Here is a 22,710-nt window from a genome sequence, read left to right as displayed (position 1 = left end):
AGGACACACATATTTAGTTTTACTCTGATAGCTGCAGCCTGCCAGCTGGTGCAGTTTTACCACAAGTGAGCAAACACTTTATCCAGCTTGGCTCCTACGGAAACAACAGGCACTCGAAGCTATGCGATAAAAATGTTTTTACCTTGAGTACTCAGAATACGATTTCATACATTAATTACATACACATATACACATTTACTTCCTTTTTCAAAGTAAAAAAATGCATGCCATCCAAAGGCCCTTGAGTTTATGGGAAAGAAAAAAAATAAGAAAAGTGATTCTTTCAATATTAATGAACTGATCCTTCAGGGACCTAAAAACTCTGGATGTTTTTCAAAACCTGCTAAAATTCTATCTTTATAACTTAGACTAATTCCACAAGACCAGCAAGGTCAGTATCTTCATCCTTAGTACACAGAGGACAAATTGAGACTTGGCTTCAAGTGGCTTGCCCAGGACAAACAGCCAGGCAGTATTTCCTGACTGTCTGAAGCACTTAAGACTAAATAAGGAATCTGCAGAATCCAACCTGAGATGGTTTATCTACTCTTTTGTTCTTTTTCAAAGTTTCCAATCCCATCTCTCCTGGGTCTAAGATCAGATATAGTGCCACAAACTACCAAGTTTGTGCTTCCCCCTGCTGGTGAGAGATTTAACTGTGTGGTTTAGCTGAGAATTGGCTAGGGAGCGCTCAAGAAATACGGACCCTCTCCAAACTGGTTTCTCCAAAACAAAATCATTTAAAGTCTAGGTGAAAAACTAAGACTCATTTATGATCACAAGTGGGCTGCAGAAACAAAACAATATCTGAACCCTCCCCCAACTCGTCTCTTTTTAAAATGCAGCTTTTCAAAGCTATTTTCCGAGTAAAGGGGCCCGAGGCCAAGGAGGTCATATTGGGCCACATAAATGGTGAGTGACCCAGCCCTAGGTCTTCTGGCTCAAATTCTTGTCCCCTTTCCAAATCAGCCTACGTGCTGTAGAACATGCAAGACAGCACCCTGATGTGGGTGAATCTCATTTTTAAGTTCCTTCCCCCACACAGACACTTTGCCCCCATTCCAGGCTGCTGAGTCTTACCAAATGAGCACTCTAAAATGAGAGGTTTCCTTGAGTCTGTAACCAAACACTCTGACATTTCTCTGTGGTCCCAAGTGCCAGTCACTCAATCTCATCAGCTTCAAGGTTAATGTGTGCATGTGAGTGAGTGGAGGCAGGGAAGGAAATGGGGGAAGGGAGACGATAGAAAAAGACAAAAGAACCTATTTCCTCCTCTCCCCATCCAAACTTGGATAGGCAAAGAGAGATACACGGAATAGGTCCTAACCAAAGTTCCTTGGAAAAGGAATGCTGCAGACACATGTGAGGTTTATTTATAAACCTTCTCCTCTTGCCCTATGGAAGAGATCCCTCAACAACTCTGGAATACTTAAGGCTGTCCTTTAACCAGCTTAAACCACCCTCTCGCTTGTGGATTTCCAGTCACACAGACTCTAGGAACCACAGGAAGTGCAGATTTGCCATTTCACCTTTATAAGTGGCGATGACTCACTCCTGATGCGGAATGAAACAAACAAACAAAACAATCCCCCCTGGGTGCACTGTCAGTGAGGCTGTAGGCTGGGCACTTTCCACTGTAAACCTCTCGGCCTGACTTGACCAAATAATGCACATACACTAAGGCCCCTGTCTTTATTAAGTCCACTCCTTTCCAAGCTACCTTTATCTTAGGAACCCCCCAAAACAATGAGTAAATAGGTCATGGTGGGTGTGGGCAATGATGCCACCCTCTAGATGCTGCAGGTGTGGGAGCACCACTAGCATTTGATTTGCTTTTCACAGACCACTCAGCTGTTTCTCATCCATTATTGTGTCTGATCCTTATTAACAGGCCCCATTTACTGGGAGGACAGTGAGGCTCCAGGGGATAAGACTTGCCCAGGATCTCAGAACTAATTCCAAGCAAAACCCAGAAGAAACCCTGCCTACTAGCTTCAGCCATCCCACCAATGTCAGCACAAGACTCCTTCCACAGAAACAACCAAGAGAGCAGAGGTGTCAAGAAGAAGCTGACATCTGCAAGAGCCCAGACCTTTCCCGACGCCATCCCAGCCCCAGCCGCAGGGACCGCCAAGTGAAAGTTAGACTGGTCTTTTTCACCTCCATACACTTTGTCTCCTTTGGCGTTTTCCCTATGTAAATGAGGCACCTTGAGAAGGCAGACCCTTTAAAAGATTTGATGAAAAACGAGGGAATTCCCCTTGTAAAAGGTTTTGAGGGGGTCAGGTAAAGCAGACGACAGAAAGACAGGGAGAGACAAGGGGTGGGAAGGGCGAAGCCAGCCTATATGAAAGATCCCATCCTTTTCCCCCCACCTCCTTCTCTTGCTCACACGCAAGGGCACAAACTCGAGCCCTGCTGCCGGGCAAGCCGGCGCAGATCGGCAGATTGGCCCACCCCCATCACACCGTACCTGTCTGCTAGGGACCGCCCACCCCCGGGCGTGTTGCCTGCACCGCGGCGCGTCCACCTCGAAGCCCCCCGCAGGCGCGGCGGAGCCCCGGCGACAGCCGTGAATTTGGTTACATTCAAATAAAACTTTTCGTGCACCTCGGTAGCTAACATTGTGTGCCTTTTTTTTTTTTTTTTTCCTGTTACGCCGTCAAGGCAGGGGGCAGTGAGGGGAATGGCACAGCCCTCTCATTCCCGGAACACAGTCGATCTCAACTCAGCGGATTTCACAGAACACTCTCTGCCTATCGCCGGCTCCAACGAGAAGTAACTTTCCAGGAAGCTGCCGGCCCCGACGGCAGCCAGGATCGCTGCCTGCGCCGCTCGGGCCGCCGGGGATTCACCCGGCGGAGGGGGGGCCGCCCGGGGAGGCTCGCGGGGAATACGGCGCACTTTCCCCTAAATCCCTCGTCTGTGCCAGGTCCAGGAGTCTATTAGGGTTCACCTAGTCCAACCCTTCCCCCACAATAATTTTATAAACGGGGAAAGTCAGGCAAGTTAGCACAGCCGGCTCTAAAAGCCAGGATTTCGCGTTCTATCCCAGGCTTGACTTCAAGTTGCCCCATTACGGCGTTTGTTTGCCTGGTGCGTCTTTTTCTCTCTTTCTCTTTGCTTGCCCCTCCGCCCCCGTCCCCTCGTTTGAAAGGCAGTGGCCGGTTGAGGCCTCAAGGTCAAAAAGATGGGAGTCCCTAGAGCTGAGGGTCTCCATCCAGCGCGCCCCAGCCGAGCTGGAGGAAAACTAAACCGAAAGCCCCTTCCGCCTACGTTGGCAAGAAGGAGAGCCCAGCTCGGCTCGATTTCCGCCCAGAATAGAAGCTGCCAGGCCGAACCTGGCTAGATTTCGAAATTTCCGAATCCGATTTCTCTGAAACCATAGATTAAAAAGGTCAGGATTCGGCACAAGCCTGGACTCAAACTCGAGCGTGTTCATGGGCGCGCTCCAAGGTTGCCTTGCCCTCCCGGGGCCTTCCTCGGAGTTAGAACTCTTGGGCGCCATCTCCTAATCGGTCTCAGCATCGGACTCCGAGAGGCACCTGCGGGACCCGGGGGTAGGGAGTAGGGGACGAGAAAGGTGCAGCCTCTTAGGCCGCAGCCCAGTCCTAAAACTGGCGGGTAGCGTCACACTGCGCCGCACAGCACCTCAGCAGCGGGGGCGGGGTCAGTAAAGACTGGGCCCCTTTGGCCTCATAAAATCCCACTTTCTCGTCCCTTCGCCCGGTAGAATAAAGGTGAAAGCGAAGGCTGCAATTTAATGCGGGATGGGGTGAGAATCTAGGAAGGGAAGCTAAAATTCAGTAAATGCATTTATTGGAAATTAGGAGTCCCCGTGGTTCCGGGAGCTCAAACCTAATCCTGTTTTACCGCTGCCTGACACTAGAGAGAGCCCTCCATCAAGGCTTAAAACAGACTCCTCCTTGTCGCCCCGCCCCTCCTTCCCATTGACCTAGTTTAGATTGAGTCTCCGGATTTGGAGAAAGACTTTCCCCCTCCCCCCCCTTCTCTATCCCGGTCGGGTTTTGGATTATTGGTAATCTAATAACTCCAATAACTGGTTGAGAAATCTAGAGGAGAATCTGGAAGTGCCAAGCACTCTTTAGAGACAGGGACGAGGCATTTTAATAAGGCCGGAGCCGCCGCAGTGGAACCCGCATCAGGGCTCTGGCCGCCTGGCTCCCTTTCTCCGCAGCGTCTCAGCTAAGGAGCCGCCCGGGTCGCGTTTCGGGGGTCTGGCGGTTGGGGCGGGGGGTGGGGGTAGGGTCAAACCGCCGAGTTGTTTTTGTTCTGAGGGAGAAACACCCCCTCGCGCTTTTGTCTGGGGGGCGAGAAGGTTCGGACACCGTAGATGAAAGTGAATTTGATAACGCGGTGGCCTCCGCAGTCGCTTTGGGTGACCGAGGTGTTCAGGGACATGATGTCCTGACTTTCATTTCTATCATACTTCCTGCCAACAGCGCTCTTCCAAGCCTGCAAGCTTCTAGGAAATGCAATAAAATAGAGGGATGTGTTTTATCATCAAGATCTGAAGAGGAGCTGCAGAAGGGACACTCCCCGGGCTCCCAGCTCGCGACTGCCTTCCAGAAAGGGCCATCAGTCAATGCCAACAGACCACGAGCAAAGATATTTTGGCCATCCTGGCTGGAGCGGGCTCGGCCCTTGCAAAAAGGCTGGCGGGGGAGGGCAGAAGCGTGATCTCCCCGAGCAAACAATGCCTTTAAAAATCCGATCTGGACAGAAGTCAGCCAAGGTCTTTATTCACGTTAATGAAGATGGAAGGCACTAACTGTCCTTGGAAAACGATGAGTCAAACTTGACCGCTCTTCAAACACGTCCCCAGATTCGTTTCCAACCCGAACAGAAGCGCGTTTCTCCAACGCGGCCTGAAACAGCTCCCGCAGTGGGAGAGGCAGAACTTGATTCCTGCTGACCAGGGCGGTGGAATCTACGGCTTCTCCCGCGGGTGTGCGCGCCAGTGGTCGCTAGGGGCCGCCAGGACGCGGATGCGCGTTTGCCATCTTAAGTTTTGAACTCCAAGCGAGAAAACTTGACTGAGAAGCTGTTGCGGATTACACTCTGCCTGTCCATAGGACCCACGCACACAACTGATTTCTCGCCAATCCCACTAATCAAAGTTTGTAAGTGGGGCGGGGGGGAGTGGTCAGAGCTATTTCAGGATCCAAATGTGAGCCTCCGACACAGTGAGGTGCAATCTCTGCGAGTTTGGGGACGGAGCTTTAATCACGCCCTAACACGCGCACAACCCCCTCCCCAAGATCTGAGGCTCCAACCCCTCAGCGCTTCAGTGGGCTTTTCAAAGTCTGTTACTGAAAATCTTGGGCCATACTTTCTAAACAAGTTCCTCGGAGAAATCTGGGTAAGGAGCCCTTTCCCATTACGGTTACCCAAGAGGTTAAAATTATGGCTCCCTCTGACTTCTGCTGCTTTTTCTCAGCTACCTCGAAGGGGCGGAGACAAACTCGTCTTTGACTTTAAGTCACTGACCTGGAATTCAGAAGCTTAAAATCTGGTTCCGGTTAGGTTACTAACTCACCATTAACCCTCACATCAAGCCTGTTTCCTCACTGTAAAGAGCTGTATGTCCTAAAGCCCTTGTGCTATCCCTCCACTGTAGACTTTGCTCCGGGAAAGGCCACAGCGACTGGGAGGCAGTGTTTTCAAAGGGGGTGCTTTTTGGTTCTCTAAGCAGATGCAGATATCTGCCCGTCGCTGAGCGACAGTGGATGGGGTAAGCATCCTCAGGCCTTCTAATTTTCATCCGCCTTACCAAAACTTTGGAGGTCGGGTGTCATCCTCATTGGAGGGTGCCCTCCATCAGTCCTAGCACCTGGTTGAGCTACTTGGGGACCCGAAGGTGACGCGGTCTAATGCCCAAAGCGGGGAACTCGGCCAAGACCTACCACTAGGTGGCGGACTCAGTCCGTCCGAAAACCGCCGCGCGACCACAGCCTTCCACCCCTGACTGCCCCCCACCTTTCTGCTGTTGTGATGTATTAGGGGGAGGAGATTGCCTCCATAGGGCAAAGCAGGAAAACATTTTAATTTACAGAAGGTAATTCGTTTTTCCCCATGCTCACACCTCTAGCAACCACAATGCAATATCTGAAGCTGCGTGCGTGTATTATACGTAGATTTTTCCAGCCCTAAATGTATTGGGAACAGAAAGAAAGAATGCACTTGTCTTTAAAGAGCAGGATGGCACTCGGCAGTATTGGCAGAGGTTCCTGTCGACCACCAAAAAAGTCGGGAATAAACTGATTCCCACGGAGAAAAAGGACCCTGGAGGCCAAGGGCAGAAGAAGGGTCCCACCCAGTCTCATAGCGTTTGGCTAAATCGGGGATGGGAGAGTGGGGACGAGTTGGTCTTCTGGTGGGGCTGTGGTCTCGGAGTGGGAGGCGGGCAGGTTAGGGAGGAGCCGTTCTGGCTTCCAGTGGGGCGAGGAGAAACCGGCCAGCTTTCCCACAACCCAGCACTCTCGCTCCGATCACTGCGGCAGCTTTCCCACTTGTTGCGCAGTGCAGGAAACTGGCACGCGCCACACTACTTTTAACTCCCAGAGGTCTCCAAACCGGCTGCAGATCAGCCTGCCACTGCCCCTGGCAATCCACAACCCTCCCTCCCCAACCAACCCCCACAGACACCATCTCCACCGCCAGCAAAAACTACAGGACTTCCACTCAGTATTTTTTTTTTTTCACACCAAAACATTCCTCCTTATCTCAATATCAGACAGGCAGCAGAATTCGGGTGCCCAGAGAAGTCAAGTCGGGGGGGGGGGGCTACTTCCGCCTGGAAAACTTGCCTACTTAAAGCCAACCAGGCAACCCTCCCCCCACCACACACACACAAATACACACACACTCGAACTACTTCGCCTATTTTGACACCATCCTAGCTGGAAAACCGTTTTCCTCCCTCCTTTTGAGAAATCAACTTTTTTTTTTTTTAAAGCTAGCTTTATCTCTCCTTCCTAAAGGGAAAAAAAAAAAAAATCTTCATAAGGTCATTTCACAATATTTTTCAAATATTTGACTTTTGCAAATAGATAGTTTCATCCACCGAGGGGTGGCGCTGCCGCACCACCTCCTCTGAATCTCTGAATTTTTCACAACAAAGTGGGTTGTGAGTGTGGCTACCCAGCAAAGGAGAGAGGGAAGGAAGAATTTTGACATCTAGTCATGGCTACCATTTACTCAACCAATAACTGGAACTCTTTAAGGCTCAGCTAACGACAGCTGAAGAGTTTAGAGTCCCATTCCTGTCCCAAACCCAGAATAAAAATGGGACATTTGTTTTTCAAGAAAGCAAGGGGTAGAACCCTTAGAACTGAGCATAGAGGAAATAACCAGTTGGAGAATTCCCACTTCTATCTGCTTTCTCCTTCAAGTTGCTCGGTTTTTACAGATAGCCTTATCATCACTATCAACAGACCCTTAAAATCAGTCAATGCTTAGGCCTGCAGTATTGGAAAGTCTTCCAAGTAGGATATTGGAAACTTCTATTTATAAATGGGGAGAGAGGGGACTATTTCCCATCCAAAGGCTTCTATTTTGGCCTGAAAACTCGACTACAGTCATTTTAGGAAGGGAATGCCCATCTCCTGGTACTCCCTTTCCATTTCCTCCTCCCCCAGAGACACATTATCTTTTCTCCTTAAAAAAAAAAAGCATATATTTTAAAGCGAGAATGTGATTTCACCTCGTTCCTTTGAGCTCATGTTTGCTACCTCCAGGAATAGCGTGTGGACTAGGGCCAGATGAACTTCAACTTGGGCTGCAGATTTACGAGGTTCTGTTCAAGTGCCAAAGGCTCTTGGTAGTAAATAGTGAGCAAAATAGATACCTGTCTCCTGACGGATCTTGCCGGCCCCCCTCTTAATTTTTTTCTTAAGTTATTTATCAAAACCACACACACCTTGCAAAGAAAAAGGGAAACTGGCAGTCTCTGTAGAGGAAGCCAGTGGCATCGCTCTGAGCCACAAACTGTATTTCTAAACAGCCCTTTCCCTGGTTCCTTCTCTCCTGCTCCATTTTTTTTTCTTCTTCTTTTTGACAGTAAAAAAATGCATCTGCTGATATTCACTTTACTTTAAAAGGGGAGGGGATAAAGCATTACAAGATTTTCTCCTGAAAACTATAAACTGATTGAACAAAAAACCCGAAAGGATTAAATCAGTTTCCTGGAGGGGATGGCGAGCTCAGAGAAGAGGTCAGGGACCCAGTAACAGTTCTCGACTTTGAGCGCCTAGTTTGGGGCCGCTCCTTCGGCTGAGCTGTCAGGACCCCCACCACCAAGACAAACATTTCGAGAAAGGGCACAACATAAACAGGATCTTTTTCAAGCTTTTTTTTCCTCTCTCTCTCTCTTTTTTTAATTTGTAGGATTGTGTACTTCTTTTCCATGGGATAGCTTTTAAAACTCAATTATCGCAACACGAGTTCCATTTTTGGCCAGAGTTCCAATAACACGGCATCATAACGGCAACGCAATCTACAGTTCTCAAGACATTTACCACGGTCACTACATCCGGCAGCGGAGTGGCCCCCTCGCTCCCGCGGCTCCCCAGCGCAGCCGATTTCCGAGGCTCCGACTCCCTACCGGCTCCCGCCCCCGGCCGCCGCCGCCACCGCCTTCCCCCATTCCTACTCCCTCGAGGAGAGCTACAGGTTGCAAATCCAACCAACCTCGCAATCCATTTCTGCAAAATCACTCACAAAGATCTCCCCTTCGCGCCCGCGCCCCCTCCTCCCGCGCCAGGTCCCCCAGCCAGGGCCACAAAGTGCCCTTCTCTCCTCCCGGGTCTTGCACGTAGGAACGCGGGCCGGGGCTGTTTGCTTTTTCTCTCGCCCTGTGCAAGGACCTCGGGAATCTGAAGCCTGACGTCGCTACTCTCCGACCCGCAGTTTTGGTTTTGTTTGTTTTCACAAAGCTTGCACCATGGGAAAAATTAAAATTTAGGAAAGCGGGGAAACAGCCATTGGGAGCTAACACCGAGTCACGCAGCGCCCAAAATACAAACACCGCGACCGCCAGAAATCCCGCCACCTTCCCGCTTGGCTGGGCCGTCCTGCGAAGGTTCCCGGAGTCCCCGCACTCTGAACAGCACCGCAGGTGCAAACGCGCACCCCTTTCCCACCCCCACCCCCAAATCCCCATCCCGCCACAAGCCTCTCTCCCCAGGACCGGGAGAGGGAGCGCGCGGGGGTTCCCGACTCCCTAGACTGCAACCAAGAAAGAATAATTTCTAAACTATTCAACATCCCCGCCCCCAGGCAAGCTAAACCTCCCCCAAAACGCAGGGGAAGGGGACACCAAAACGCTCGGATCTCGTTAGGAAGATCGCGGCTCAGAAAGGAAACAGTAGAACCCATACTTCATCTGGGTTTATGAAGGGAAAAAAATAAATAACCACGAGGAGTTCGCTTGCATTTCTCCTCCAAAATCTCGGCTTGGAGGTGGGGAATCTAGAGGACCGAGGCCGGTGGAAGGGAGCCAGCGGGGCGAGCGAAAGGGCAGCCTCCCTCCTCGCCTCCCGGAGTGACCGAGGAGGACGGGAGAGGGGAAGGAAGGAGAGGCGAGGGAAAGAAGAGGGAGGGAGGGAAGGCGAGGCTGGAGCGAGGGAGCAAGGAAGGCAGTTTGCAAGCGAGAAAAGAGGGAAAAAAACACAGCCGCACGAATCCAGCGAGATCACAAGCCGTACGCAAGCAGCAGCATAAAGAGCGAGAGCGCGAGCGCGCGTCCTCTCCGCCGTCTGGGGCCAGACAGCCCCCAGACTTGCCCGAATCACCCCCCAAGCACTGTCTCGTCCTTTCTGCTCCGGCCGCCCCCTAATTCCCCTCCTTCCTCTCCTCCACCTCCTCTTCAAAAACCAAAACAACACAAGGGAGGGTGGCAAAAGCCTCCCCAAACCGGCCAATTCACTCAAAGACAACAAGAATAAAATAATAAAAATATAAAAATCTACATCCTAGAGTGGGAGAGACATGGGACTAATCTTCGGCATTTATTTTAACACCTGACAGCTACAATAAATAAATATATACATTTACATCAATAGATACACATAGGAAACTTGGAGCCAAAGCATTTGGCAAGAGCAGAAAAAAAGAATTAAAAGGTAAAATAATGATCATGAGCAGCGGCGGCGGCAGCGGCACCAGCGGCAACAGCGGCGGCGGCAGCAGCAGCGGCGGCAGCAACAGCAATAATCACCTGGTGTCCGGCCTTTCCTAGAAACTTCTTGCATCACCACTTCTAAGAACCCCAGTTCTAAGAATCAACAGAGCTCAATTCTCGGAATTTGAGCTGGGGACTTTACCACTGCTACGTGGCAGGGGAGGACTCGGTGTCAGCTCTCTGCGACTTTTGCCTCCTCTGGGCCATAAAAAGCCCTCCAAGCCAAAATATTTTCTCACTGTCAGGCAGATTTCGGGGTCCTCACAGGCTGGACGTCTCCGGTTTGGAGGTTTCGGCGCGAGGGTCGAGGGGCCGGAAGGTGGCCCTCCCTCCCCGGCCCCCGGTCGGTGGTACAGCCTGCTCCGCCACCGTCACGTGGGCGCCCCCTCTGTGACGTCGGCGTCTTCGCTGTAGCAAAGCTCGGCCTCTGGAATTCTGAGAACTAATTTGCTATTCGGTGACATAAGAGGGGGAGTGCGCTTCGCTTTCCCGGGGTCTGGGGCTTATTTCTCCTCTCTTCCCCATAAACTCAGCTCCTCCGAGCTCAAAACACAAAAGGAAGCGAGAGGTTCGAACCTTTGGGAAAAGTCTGTTATATATAGTAGGTTTCGGGGCGAGTAAGAGCAAAAAAACAATAAACACCACAGCTCTTTCCAGCTAGAATATTAGGCACCACGAGAAAAATATTTGCCAAGCAGTTTTCGGTGGGTTCATTTGCTTTATTTTTATTTGGGACAGTTTGGGATTTTTTTTTTTCTTTGTTGGTGTGGTGGTTTGGGATTTGGGGTGGTTGTATTATGATGGTTTTCGTATTTTTGCTTCTGATTTTTGCCTTTTGCAACTTTGTGATGTTACGTAAATCGTAGGATCCCGCATCGGTTGGATTTTGTTTTGTTTTACCCCTATGAAATCTCTCAAGCGAATTAAGGAAGACGTGTTATTTTAATACTGATAGTGTTGAAAGAAGGTTGAATTTTTGGTCGTATGTAACAATTCCAACCCCCACTTTTTTCAGGGGGGCGGGGGAGGGTTTTCAATTTTCCTTTTCCCCTTGGACTTTTACTGAGAGAACGCTCTCCTGCACTTGAGAGAAATGTTCAAAGGATTTGTTTGGGTTTGTTTCTTTCCAGGACAGCAAGTGGTGGGTTTACTCTTTCTGTTATTGTTGACTCTTAGGAAAATTCTTGCTGCAAGAAACGTGTGTGTATGTGTACGCGTACGCGTGTGTTCTACAAAATTCTGTGAGCCAAATACATGTTTGTGTTTTGCTTTTTCTTTAGGTCTTGTCTCCCCCCCGCTCCCTCCCAGCTCGTTTCAAGGTCGTTGTTAAAAATCTCTCCTGTCTGTGTTTAAAGAGACCAGCCGGAGGGATTTCTAAAGGCCTGCGATGCCAGTATCACAGATACTGCGTGGATTTAAAACAGACTGTGCTACAACTACAACGCGCTTCACGCAGCACAGTCCTCTTAGCTTTAGAGCTGAGTTAGGAGGAGGAGGAAAAGGGGGGAAATCTTTCTTTCTTCCTTCCTTCCTTTCTTTTTAAAGGCAAATGCAGTGCAGAATCATTTCACTGTGGGCCTTGGTTTGTTTATTCAGAACTGCCAGTTTCCCTATTTAAATGTTGGTTGGGGTTTTTTCCCCTCCTACTCATCCCTGAATGAGGGAGACTCTTGTTTCTTTTATGTCTCTCTCTTAAAAGAAGGGTGTGAGGGGAAAATAATATTTCAGATTCCTCAAGTATTAACCCAAAATGTTTGGACCAGAAGCAGCTTTCAAAGGTCAGGCTGTTCTGAGCCTTGGCTATGAAAGTCCTTCAGGCGGACTCATTAAATTACAGACGAGTTCTTAAAGGTTCCACAAAATTTCTGCACATGTTAATTTCCAATAAAGATATCTCCCCAAATAATCTACCTCTCCAGATTTGGGTTTATATTGGAGAACTGAGCAGAGAGATTACTGGCTGTTTCCTGGGGTATTTGGGGATCTCTTTCCCAGAAGTCTGTAAGAAGTTTAGATCTGTTGCTGAAAATGTCAGCGCAGACCCCCTTTTGAAAAGGCTGTGTGGGAGTTTTTAGAACCAGGAGAGATCCAAAGGGGTCTATTATTTTCCACAAGGGCTGGAGCTTAGGAAAAATGCCTAAGTGTGTCTGTCCCTTTGAAATCTGAATATTTTAATACTTATTGACAGATGGATTACTGCAGTTTCTGCAGAAAAGCCTGTCTTGTGAAGGATTTTTGAAAAATATACATAGGCCTAATCCTGTCATCATTGTCGAAATGAACGTTTTACCCCCGAAGACACACTTTATCGTTAAGTGCAGATTCATTTTGCCAGGAGGCAGACTGTTTTTTAAATTGTCCCCTTCCCCCTGATTTCCAAAGAGTTTTAAAGGCATCCCACCGGATTCTAAGTGACACCGATTTTGCTGAAGCGATCGTCTTTGTGTATTTCTATGGGTGATCATTTTTGTATTTTTTATGAGTATGTTTCTCAGGTGTATCTGTGTGGTTTGGAATGTGAATTGTGTGGTTCTGCCCTGCTACTGATTCTGCAATGTGATAACTTTTGTGATGTGGGGTCCCTTTTCTTGTCAAAGTTGCCATCCAGCCTCCTTGGGTCCTCCCCACCACCACTTTAAACACAGCCTGTCCCTCTCGCGTTCTGTTTGCCACTCCAATCTTAGCCCCGTGGGGGCGCTGCCGAGCAGAGGGAGATCTGCTCTCTCTAGCCGTAGACCCAACCAGAGTGGGGGCTGGGAATGAATTCACCCTTCTAGTGCCTCAGCCCTCTGATTCTCTGCGAGAAATCCTTGAAGGAAGACCCCACCAGGGCTGGTTTATAGATAATTAATCCCACCACCAGGGTCCTCAGACCGTTTCTGGGGCCAAGTGCCAGAAATTAACCAGGAGATGTTAAAAGAAAAAAAAAATTATTGAAAATATTTTAAAGGTAAGGATTTACATTTTTGTAGGTCCCCTTCTCTTTTCCAAATGAATGGTGAGGAAAACTGTACACCCACCTCTCAATCTCTTCAATTACTAGGAAAGTAACTATCAAACTTTTTATGGAATTTCTTCCATAATGTCCTGCCTTCTCTCATTTCTTGATTTCTCCCCATTAGTAACCAGTTGGCATCACTCTGTGAACCTCCGTCACCCCAGTAGTGATAGGATTAAAGAAAGGATTGCCTTGAATATATTTAAATTCTTTCAAATCATCCATAAGAAGCCCTGAAGAGAGATTTCATGTCTGGGGTCTTATGTGTGATTCTAGTGAACTTGGAGGGTTATGTATCAAACCAGTCCTATGATTTAATGGCTTCTGGCTATTAATACTCAGAGTAGAGGATCAAGTCAGCCCGTTTGCCTGGTGGTTTGGGCATGGTAATAGGTTCTTAATCACAGGTTCTGGATAAATATAAGCTTTGTTGCAAAATAAAATAGCTTGGTCTTAATATTACATCTGTTTAAAGAAAGGAACAGATTTTGCATCCAGTTCCCTCACAAACTTCCCCACAATACAGTCACAGCTGAAAAGGAAACTATCCTTGGAGTAAACACTGTCTTGCCCTCTTTCTAAGGGGACTCCCAAGAGGAAATTGGTTTCACCTGTCAGGAACTTCTGGCACCTTGGTAGGTCTTGAAACTGTCACATAAGAGAATTATAGATTTTAGGACTGGAAGGAACTTTGCGGATCACTCACTCAACTCCTCGAGGCTTCCTTCTTTCAAGAGGACAGGAGGGCCATCACTGGAGGCATGCGGGACCCCGAGACACAACTGAAAACAGGTCTTTGTGATTCTATGGTCCTGTGTTAGAGAATCAGGGAGATCTGACTACCTGGGCTTTGAGGTGGGTGTCTTGTTTTCCGACAGAATTGAGGAAAGCAAGGCTGCTTTGGGCTCTGTGTGAATTGTAAACTGGTTCTCAAAACAAACTCCAAGTCACGATGAATATTGAGTTTTGACGGTCATTTGGACTTGGTGGTGCTTGTCACCTGTACTGTGGGACTCAACAACTACTTTTGACGGGTATGGGAGATTTTCTGTACCCATTCATTTTATTTCAAATCCTTCATTTAGAGCTATTGTAAACAAGCACCTTATATTATCCTTGGAGAGAAAAAAGCATTTTCTTGGTATGATTTAGAGAAATTGAGCAGAAAGTTTTGAGACATTTTTTTAAAAAGATGATTTCCAGTCACTACCTTCAGAAAAAGAAGTGTCAACGTTTAATTTTGATCCATATGCTGCCTGCTTTCAGCCTGTATTATTCTGAGACTTTTTTTTTCCTTTAGAAACCTTTTCAGCCTAGCTCAGAGTTTACCCCCAAAACACTGATTTTTTCCATACTTTTCTCACTAATTTAAAATGGAAATAAATATCGGGAGCTTAAAATAGAGAAGTGATTGGGGGTGCATAATCATTTGTTTATTGCATTCAATCACTGTTTTGAATAACAGGGTTTTCACTTCCTTTGAAACCTTAGCATGAGGGAAAGCAACAGCTGGACCAGGAGGGGGTTGGAGGGAGGAAGGCACTGGAGTGTTTGTAAACTCAGGGTGGCTGGCCCACCCTGCCACCGGCTGCCGGCTGCAGTGCTTAGCTGTCTTTACTACCTAAGGCTAGAAGTGGAGAAACTTGATTTGCGTGTTGTGCCTGCATGTTGTTTTTTTTTTTTTTTCCCCTTCTCCACACCGCCCTCTGCACACCTGACCATGCCAAAGCCTATTTGAAGCCGGCTTGATGGCAGGGAGAGCTGGAGAGCAGAAGAATGTGCGGAGGGGGAGGGAGGGAGTACTCGGTACTTTTCCATTCACATCTCCACAGTGGCTTTTCTTGTTTATTTCAGCCTCCACCCGCAGAACCCTTTTGAGCTGCCTGAAATCCGAGTCATTAAACTGTTCCCTGAGGTCAGACCACAGATGCCCCGTGCATGTTTCGTCCATGTCAACGTCTATGTAACACATGTACATACAGAGACACACGCAGAAAACTGTGTGACTCTGCAGGGGCACAGTGTGAGGTAGGGGAAGAAACAAAACAAAACTGGATTTGTTGCCAGAAGACCTTGGTTTCTAATTACAGTTCTGCCAGGAACTCCTTATCTGATGTGGAACAGAACCACTTGTCAGGACTCAGTTTCCTTAACTGTGTGAAGGTATAACCCAAGTGTTTGCAGGATATCTATCAGTTCTAAATTTGATACCTTTATGTCTAAATATATATATCTGTAACTTTAAGATGGAGAGGGGAATGGAAAGGAGCTGAGTATATATGTGTCCCTGGGGTGGGAGAAAGAGTTAAAATGTAAACTTCTAAGTAAAGAAGGCAGTCCCAGAATCCTCACCTCTATCAATTTTTAACCAATTGTAGACCAAAGTCTGAGATTATGCTGAATAGGTCCAAAAGCCAATTGAAGATTTCAAATGTTAAGAGCTGGAAGTGCCAGTTCTGAGACCTTGTACCTTTGATCTGCATTCCTAATCAGATGTGACAGTTCCCAAGTGTCTTTTCTGCACCACAGTCTGTCCCGCCCCACCACTACTTCTGTTTGTTTTTGGAATCCATCCTACTCAATGACAGGAAGGAGTTGACACTTGTAAACCAGGCACACTTTAAGCCACTGGGTCCCATGTGGATGTAAAAAATACGTCATAATATTCATACAGAAGGAAGAGAAAAAAAAAAAAAAAACCTAGATAGAAATTCCTGGTAAGAAACAGAGGTAGCTCAGCCATCACTGCATTAAAAGCAATTATTTGAAATCAGAGGAAATAACAGACGAGGAGTTTGACTTTACCAAAAAAAAAAAAAATGCCTTCCTCTAGCATAACAAACTTAAAGGCAATGAAAAACATACTTTCTACCAATATTTCCTATACTTCTATGATCTCCATTCTTTTAAAAGAAAGGTCTAAAGTTTCTCAGGCCTGATTGTCTAAAGCAAAAGGCCTTTAACGGACCTTGGTATCTTCAGGAAATAATTTTAAAAGTAACTCCTATTTATTAACAGTGACCTCCCCACCACCACCATGCCTCCATTTAAACTTTTTGAAATATTGATGCCTGTTTACAAGGAGAGATGGAGCCAGTTACATTCTCTCAATGGAAAACTATTGAGAGTTCTAATAGGCTAGCACTGGGAAGTGAAAGTGAGTCACACAGTGGTGTCTTGACTCTTTGGGACCCTATGGATTATACATTCTGTGGAATTTTCTAGGCCAGAGTACTGGAGTGGGTAGCCTTTCCCTTCTCCAGGGGATCTTCCCGACCCAGGGATTGAGCCCAGGTCTCCCGCATTGCAGGCAGATTCTTCACAGCTGAGCCACCGAGGAAGCCCAAGAATACTGGAGTGGGTAGCCTATCCCTTCTCCAGGGGATCTTCCCGACCCAGGAATTGAACTGGGATCTCCTGCATTGCAGGTAGCTTCTTTACCAGCTGAGCTACCAGGGAAACCCTCTGTCCTCAGCAATTGTTCAATCCCACACAACTGATTTTGTATCATTGGAAACTGAGGCCCACACAGAATGTATTTTCCATACACACTGGATCAGGCTGAGTCAGATCCAGAACTTTGATGTCCTGGTTCTAAATCTACTGTGTTTTTCCATAGCTTATCATGAGAAGAGGCTAAGGGGTGGGCAGACCTGCTAAAGAGCCATTTTCTGTGGCCTTACATTTTCTGTGACCTTCAGAGAAGTCCCCACTTTTGGATTCCTGAGATGATCTCCACTGAGGTTCTACATCAGTCTTAACAGGACCATGAGAGTCTGCATGTGGGTCCCAGTGTAGGGCGCCCTATAGGAGTCCCCACAGTTTCCTATGGTACTGTGACTTATCACTGTTAATAAACCTGTAATTGTCTTATGAGTAGTGCAGTTGCATTGTAATTGTGTGTACGTTGGTGTTAAAAATGTAAAATTTAATATATTTTTGGCCTAGAAACAATGATGCTGCAATAGCCAAGGGCCCGCCTGGTGCCCCTTCTTGATTTTCGATCCCTTTCTGAAGCAACAGAAAGCAAGGCTCCTCGGAGAAATGGCTGGTTCCAGGCTAGGGCTGGGGCACGAAGTATATACGATATTAGAATGGAATGATATAGCACTGTAAATAAGGAATTGCTGAAAAACAAACAAAAATTGCATCCATGGGGGTACTTCAAAGAGACCGGAGTCACCTGAAGAACTCCCAGTGGCCAAAGCTGGAAAATTTGGAGCAAGAAAAAGAAATCAAATAATATTGGATCACAACCCAGAGTATAAAAGAAATATCCATTAATCCACACTGAGCTAAATTAATTACTAAATAAATTAGCAAATGGGAGAAAAGAGACAAATCTCTTTTGCAGAAGAATTCCGAAGAATTTGTGTAGATATACTGCTGTCAAGGATGGGAATAGGCGGGTATATAACTGCTTACGCCTCAAATGTGAGCTATGGGTAACGACTTCCTTCCAAAGAGTACAATTTAGGAAGGGACAGGGGAGGAAATAATTTTACATGAAGAAATCTGGCAAACACTACACCAGCCACCTCATCAAGATCAACATCAATTATAAGCCATGTTGACTGTGTACCTTTGATATGAGGAATCTGAACATGGCTCTTTAACTCTGTGGTCTGTCTCCCATACCCCAGACTATTTATGAGAAAGGTATCAGACAGATTTCACAGAAGGGCACCCTACAAAAGACATCACCAGTGTTCCTCAAAACTATCGAGGGAAGTCTGAGAAATTGCTACAGCCAAGAGTAACCTCACACAATATGACAATATAATGTAGAGTCCTTGGTGGGGTCATAGAACAGAAAAAGATAAGGTAAACTCAGACAAATCTGAATAATTGACAGATTTTAGTTCATAATATTTTATCAGTGTTGTTTCATTAGTTGTTACAAATGTTCCATTGTAATATAAAATGTTAATGATTATGAGAAAATGATTACAGGGTTGTTCTATCTTCTCAATATTTCTGTTTAAAAAATATTTAGGAGGCATATCTTTTTTTTTTTTTTCTTCAATATGAGAAACTTCCAAAAATGAGCTAGGTCTCTTGAAATCTAGGAGATTTTCTTCTCACTCAGTCATCCCCCCAAAATACAGTCAGGAAAATGAGGGAACCTGCATGTATTCTTCAGTTTACTAAATTAAAAGCAATTTAGCTAATTTCTGTATGTCACCATCTGGACACAGAACTGTCAGAACACTGGAGAAAGCACCGAAGAGCAAGTGTTGTCATGGTGGTGGATGACTCAAGCCACCTCATTAATCTACTTATTCTACATTTCTTTCTGAAAACCCTCCATGGAAACAAGGTCCTGAAAGATCTAGCCTTCAGTCCATACAGGACACACAATACTTAGGAATTCACCACTGAGGTTGGGGGAGCTCCAGGACCTTCCAGAATGTCTGCCATCTCATTGTACAACTCCAAAAGATCTGTGAATCTCATCATAGTTTAACTCTGGGTCTAGAGAAGAATGATGGTTGGACCCCATAACTCTGGAGTTTGTCTTCATTATCTGACTATGACCCCCTTACCTAAACTAGAAGAATCCAGAGAGAGAAATGGTTTGCCAAGACCACCCCACAAATTAGTGGTAGAGTTGATTCCCATCAACCAACCTACCCTGAATAAAGTGTTTTTGCTGCAGTATTCTCTTTAGTAAACTGAGGACTACTATTGCATTAGTATATTAATACATTATTTCAGAAACGCCACATTTATTTCTGTCAGTTATCAGTGGTGTCCAATTCCGATACTGCACTGCATTTTAAGCATCTCTTCCTTCTTTCCCTGTTTTCTCACCTTCTCCCACTTACATCGACCTCTCTGCCACGTGATTATAAGATCCTTGGACCAACATCTATACTCACTATGGAGGCTGATATTTAAATACTTCTTGGTGAAATGAGATGAGACTAAATGCTCTCACAGTCCAATTTGGGTAGCATGACTCTCAGCAATCTATTTCATGTCTCAAGAATCATAAATGTAGCCATGCCCTTTGACCCAGTAATTCTACTTCTAGGAATCTATCTTCAAGGCACAATTCAACATATAGGCGGAAAAGAAATCTTTGAATGAATATATGCATCCAAGCATTATATCTAGCAACAAAAAGGTTGAACAATCTGTATGTGCCATTATGATGGGTTGAAGGAAAGGGATTGAACATAGAATGGTTAAATATAAATGCAGCTAATTAAAAAAAAAAAACAGGATTGGAAAATACCTGTGGTAACAGTTAAAGTGAAAAGAGGTAAAATGTATATGTAGTGTATTTATGCGTGGGTACATGCTAAGTCACTTCGGTCATGTCCGACTCTTTGTTATTCTATGGACTGTAGCTCTCCAGGCTCCTCTGTCCATGGGATTCTCCAGGCAAGAGTGGATTGCCATGCCTTCCTCTAGGGGATCTTTCTGACCCTGAGGTAGAATCTCTGTCTCTTATGTATCCTACATTGGCAGGCAGTTTCTTTACCACTAGTACACAAGGCAATGGCACCTCACTCCAGTACTCTTGCCTGGAAAATCCCATAGATGAAGGAGCCTGGTAGGCTGCGGTCCATGAGGTCGCTAAGAGTCGGACGCGACTGAGCGACTTCACTTTCACTTTTCACTTTCACACATTGGAGAAGGAAATGGCAGCCCACTCCAGTGTTCTCGCCTGGAGAATCCCAGGGACGGGGGAGCCTGGTGGGCTGCCGTCTATGGGGTTGCACAGAGTTGGACATGACTGAAGTGACTTAGCAGCAGCAGCAGGAGAAGTACACCTGGGAAGCCCAGTGTATTTATAACTCTGTTTAAAAATACTATACATAAAAAATAAACTAGATATAAATAAAAGTATACAATTACAAAAAAAGAAACAAACCCCCCAAAACAAAAATCTATTTACCTTGGCTCTCAAGGTAGTAGGGTCATGCATACTTTTTTCTCCTTTGTTTTTTGTCTTCCAAATTGTATAATGTTTATATGTCAGTTTGATAGCTATCTATCTCATAAGCACATACTCAAGACCATGAAAAGCCCTGAGTGAAGTGTTTTAAATGCAAGCAATTAGTCCTGTAATTCAGTTTTGAATGTTTGACCTAAAGTGGAAGCCTCCCACATCTTTGGGGCCTAGAGCAAAAGTGAGAACTGCCTACTCAGTCCTGGAGAAGACCTTTCACTCTGGGAGACACTTGTCTCCACACCAACAAAACATCACCCTTTCTGAGCACATTGACCATAAAGAGGTTGAATGGATCCTGTAAATCTTTGATCTATCTCCGCCCCCTGGGTCTTGGTGTGCATATCTGGTTTGTTGGTGTTTCATAGCATTTGCAAATGTCAAAGGGTTTCCCGGTTGCTTCACTGTCTCTATGAGGCCACCCAGAAAATCTCCTGGTAAAGAGACCTTCTTTGAGATCCTCCTGGGACTATGGGAGATCTGTTTTTAATTCTTATAACCTGCTTGACTAGTGAATTCTAAGGAAAACAATGTAAAAACAAACTCTATCAATTTTTTTTTTCTTCAGAGAATCAGTGTTGTTAGGAAATTCTGGGGGGTGTATGGTTACCGTCGTTTGAATCTCTGGTTCTCAATAAAGGGCATGGGGGGAGATGGCAGGATCTAGGAGGTGAGGTAAGGACCACGTTCTGTTAAGCCCTCTTCCCTTAGACCACTGATCTAATTCCTCATACTCAAGCACATTCATTCACTCATTCACACAACACACAGTTCATTGGGAGCCTTTTGTGGAATAGACACTATTTTCACTGTATACTGGGGAAATAAATATGAATACAATAGGAGACTTTGGCTCTAGGGGACGCATAGTCTACTGAGAAAGCAAAGGCCAAGAATGGTGCAAAAGCTACTCTAGATCATGCAAAAGATAGTCCCCATGCCAGGTTGGGCCCCAGTATCCTAATTCTGAGCCAAATAAAACTCTCTGGCTTCTTCTCAGATGCTGTGTCTACCTCCCACTCCAAACCAGTGCCAGGCACTGACTGCCTCCTTGGGCAGCTTCAGCCTCTGAGTTTTTCATTCAGTATTGATGAGGACAGAATATAACTCAGCTGCCTCAGTGTACCATCCAGCAGTGGTGGGTGCACTATGCAATGCACCCAGTACCCAATGCAGAGAAATCCACAAGAGCCTGAAGCACATGCAGCTTCACCACCCCCAACACCAGGTCAGCTCAGCCTGCAGGCCAGAGCTTTGCCTGGGCTGTGATTTTTACATATTTGCATGCCTGACCAGTTCAACGATGAACACAGCCTCATGCTATTCCAAAGCACACAGCCTTAAGTAACGTCCACAGCCTGGAATCCAGAACCCAGTATCATATCTAACAGGATTTAAACACCTAATAGATCCTGATGCCTTCTCAAATAAGTCTAAGTTTGCCCCAACCCTCTGGGCATCCTGGACCTTTGGGTAATACACTAACAAATTCTAAAACCAGGTACCGGTCCTGCACCCAGACCACTTTGCATAGTACGCTAGTTGCCAAGGCTCAGCCTGCCTGAGGGTTGGACCCATGTCCAGGAGTCATAACCATTTCCTTTCTATGGCCAGGCAAGGCTGAGTTGGTTATAAAGATGGCATAAGAATTCCTGATACAATTTCAACAATCTTCAATTAGGGAAGGTGCATGAAGCAGCAGCTTGCACCTCACCCTTTGGTGGCACTGGCACTGAAATGCTGGCAGAATGCTCAAAAGAAAATAGGACAGAAAAAGATTAATAATGACATTAATAAAGGTCATAATTTGGAAATCTATATTGAGAAGGCTTGACGATGGTGATGGTAAATCAATAACCAAGCACTTTAGGCCCGCAAACTTCTTCCCAGTCTTGTCTCCTGTAACTGTTTTCTACCCCAGACTCTTAGCATTCTCCAAGGACCCAGACACTTACCTCCACTCCACACCCAGGGCTTGATCACTGCCTTTGATAGGCTAGAAGCTCCTCAAAGACAAGAATACCTCATTTTTGTTGTATTGAACTTATGTCCAACACATGGTACTCACTTAGGAAATGTTGATTGAATTCAAGTAGGTAGAACTGAAAGAGAATTTGATGCAAAATCTGATGATCTGGGTTCCAGTTAAAGTTCCACAACTGACTAACTTCTGTGAGTCTCAGTTTCTTGTTCTCTAAAATGGTAATTTCTGTTCAGGGACAACATCACAGGATTCCCATGAGAGTCAAGTACCATGGAGGGGAAAGTACTTTGGAAATTATAATGCATAATTCAAAGTAGTTGTTGACTGTTGAGTGAATGGACAAACTAATGAGCGAATCATCACAGTGAAGTGAAGCCATCAGGTTATTCCATAACCGATTTTGTGATTCAGATTATATCTGGGGAACAATGTGTGTGCAGTGTCCTGCCTTGACTTTTAACCATCCTTAAATATGGTTATTTCACTTCCCAAAATAATTTAACTCTTTCAGTACAGGAAGACATAAATTACTGCAGAGGATTCATACTCATCCATAGAGAATA

General features: G+C 46.1%; 1 protein-coding gene and 1 long non-coding RNA gene across 5 annotated transcripts in view; one reads left to right on the top strand and one right to left on the bottom strand.

Annotated features, from left to right (window-relative positions):
* BCL6 (BCL6 transcription repressor) overlaps nt 1-22,710 on the bottom strand; it is a 51,918-nt gene that overhangs the window by 14,078 nt on the left and 15,130 nt on the right. Inside the window, exon 1 of one of the 4 annotated variants that reach the window (XM_020870060.2) lies at nt 10,444-10,514. The exons of 1 other annotated variant lie outside the window; for it this stretch is intronic. The gene's annotated coding sequence lies outside the window, so the exon portion shown is untranslated. Of the gene's footprint in view, nt 1-1,080; nt 2,457-10,240; nt 10,385-10,443; nt 10,515-22,710 lie in introns of those variants that run through there. 2 more of the 4 variants (XM_020870057.2, XM_020870058.2) reach the window with 2 other exon arrangements.
* LOC139034738 (uncharacterized) lies at nt 3,041-18,863 on the top strand. The gene is made up of 2 exons (XR_011487249.1): nt 3,041-3,560; nt 4,464-18,863. It is a non-coding gene; the product is annotated as an uncharacterized lncRNA (long non-coding RNA).

The sequence above is a fragment of the Odocoileus virginianus genome, chromosome 4, assembly GCF_023699985.2.
Source record: "Odocoileus virginianus isolate 20LAN1187 ecotype Illinois chromosome 4, Ovbor_1.2, whole genome shotgun sequence".
Taxonomy (NCBI): Eukaryota; Metazoa; Chordata; class Mammalia; order Artiodactyla; family Cervidae; genus Odocoileus; species Odocoileus virginianus.
This window is presented reverse-complemented; position numbering and strand designations above follow the sequence as displayed.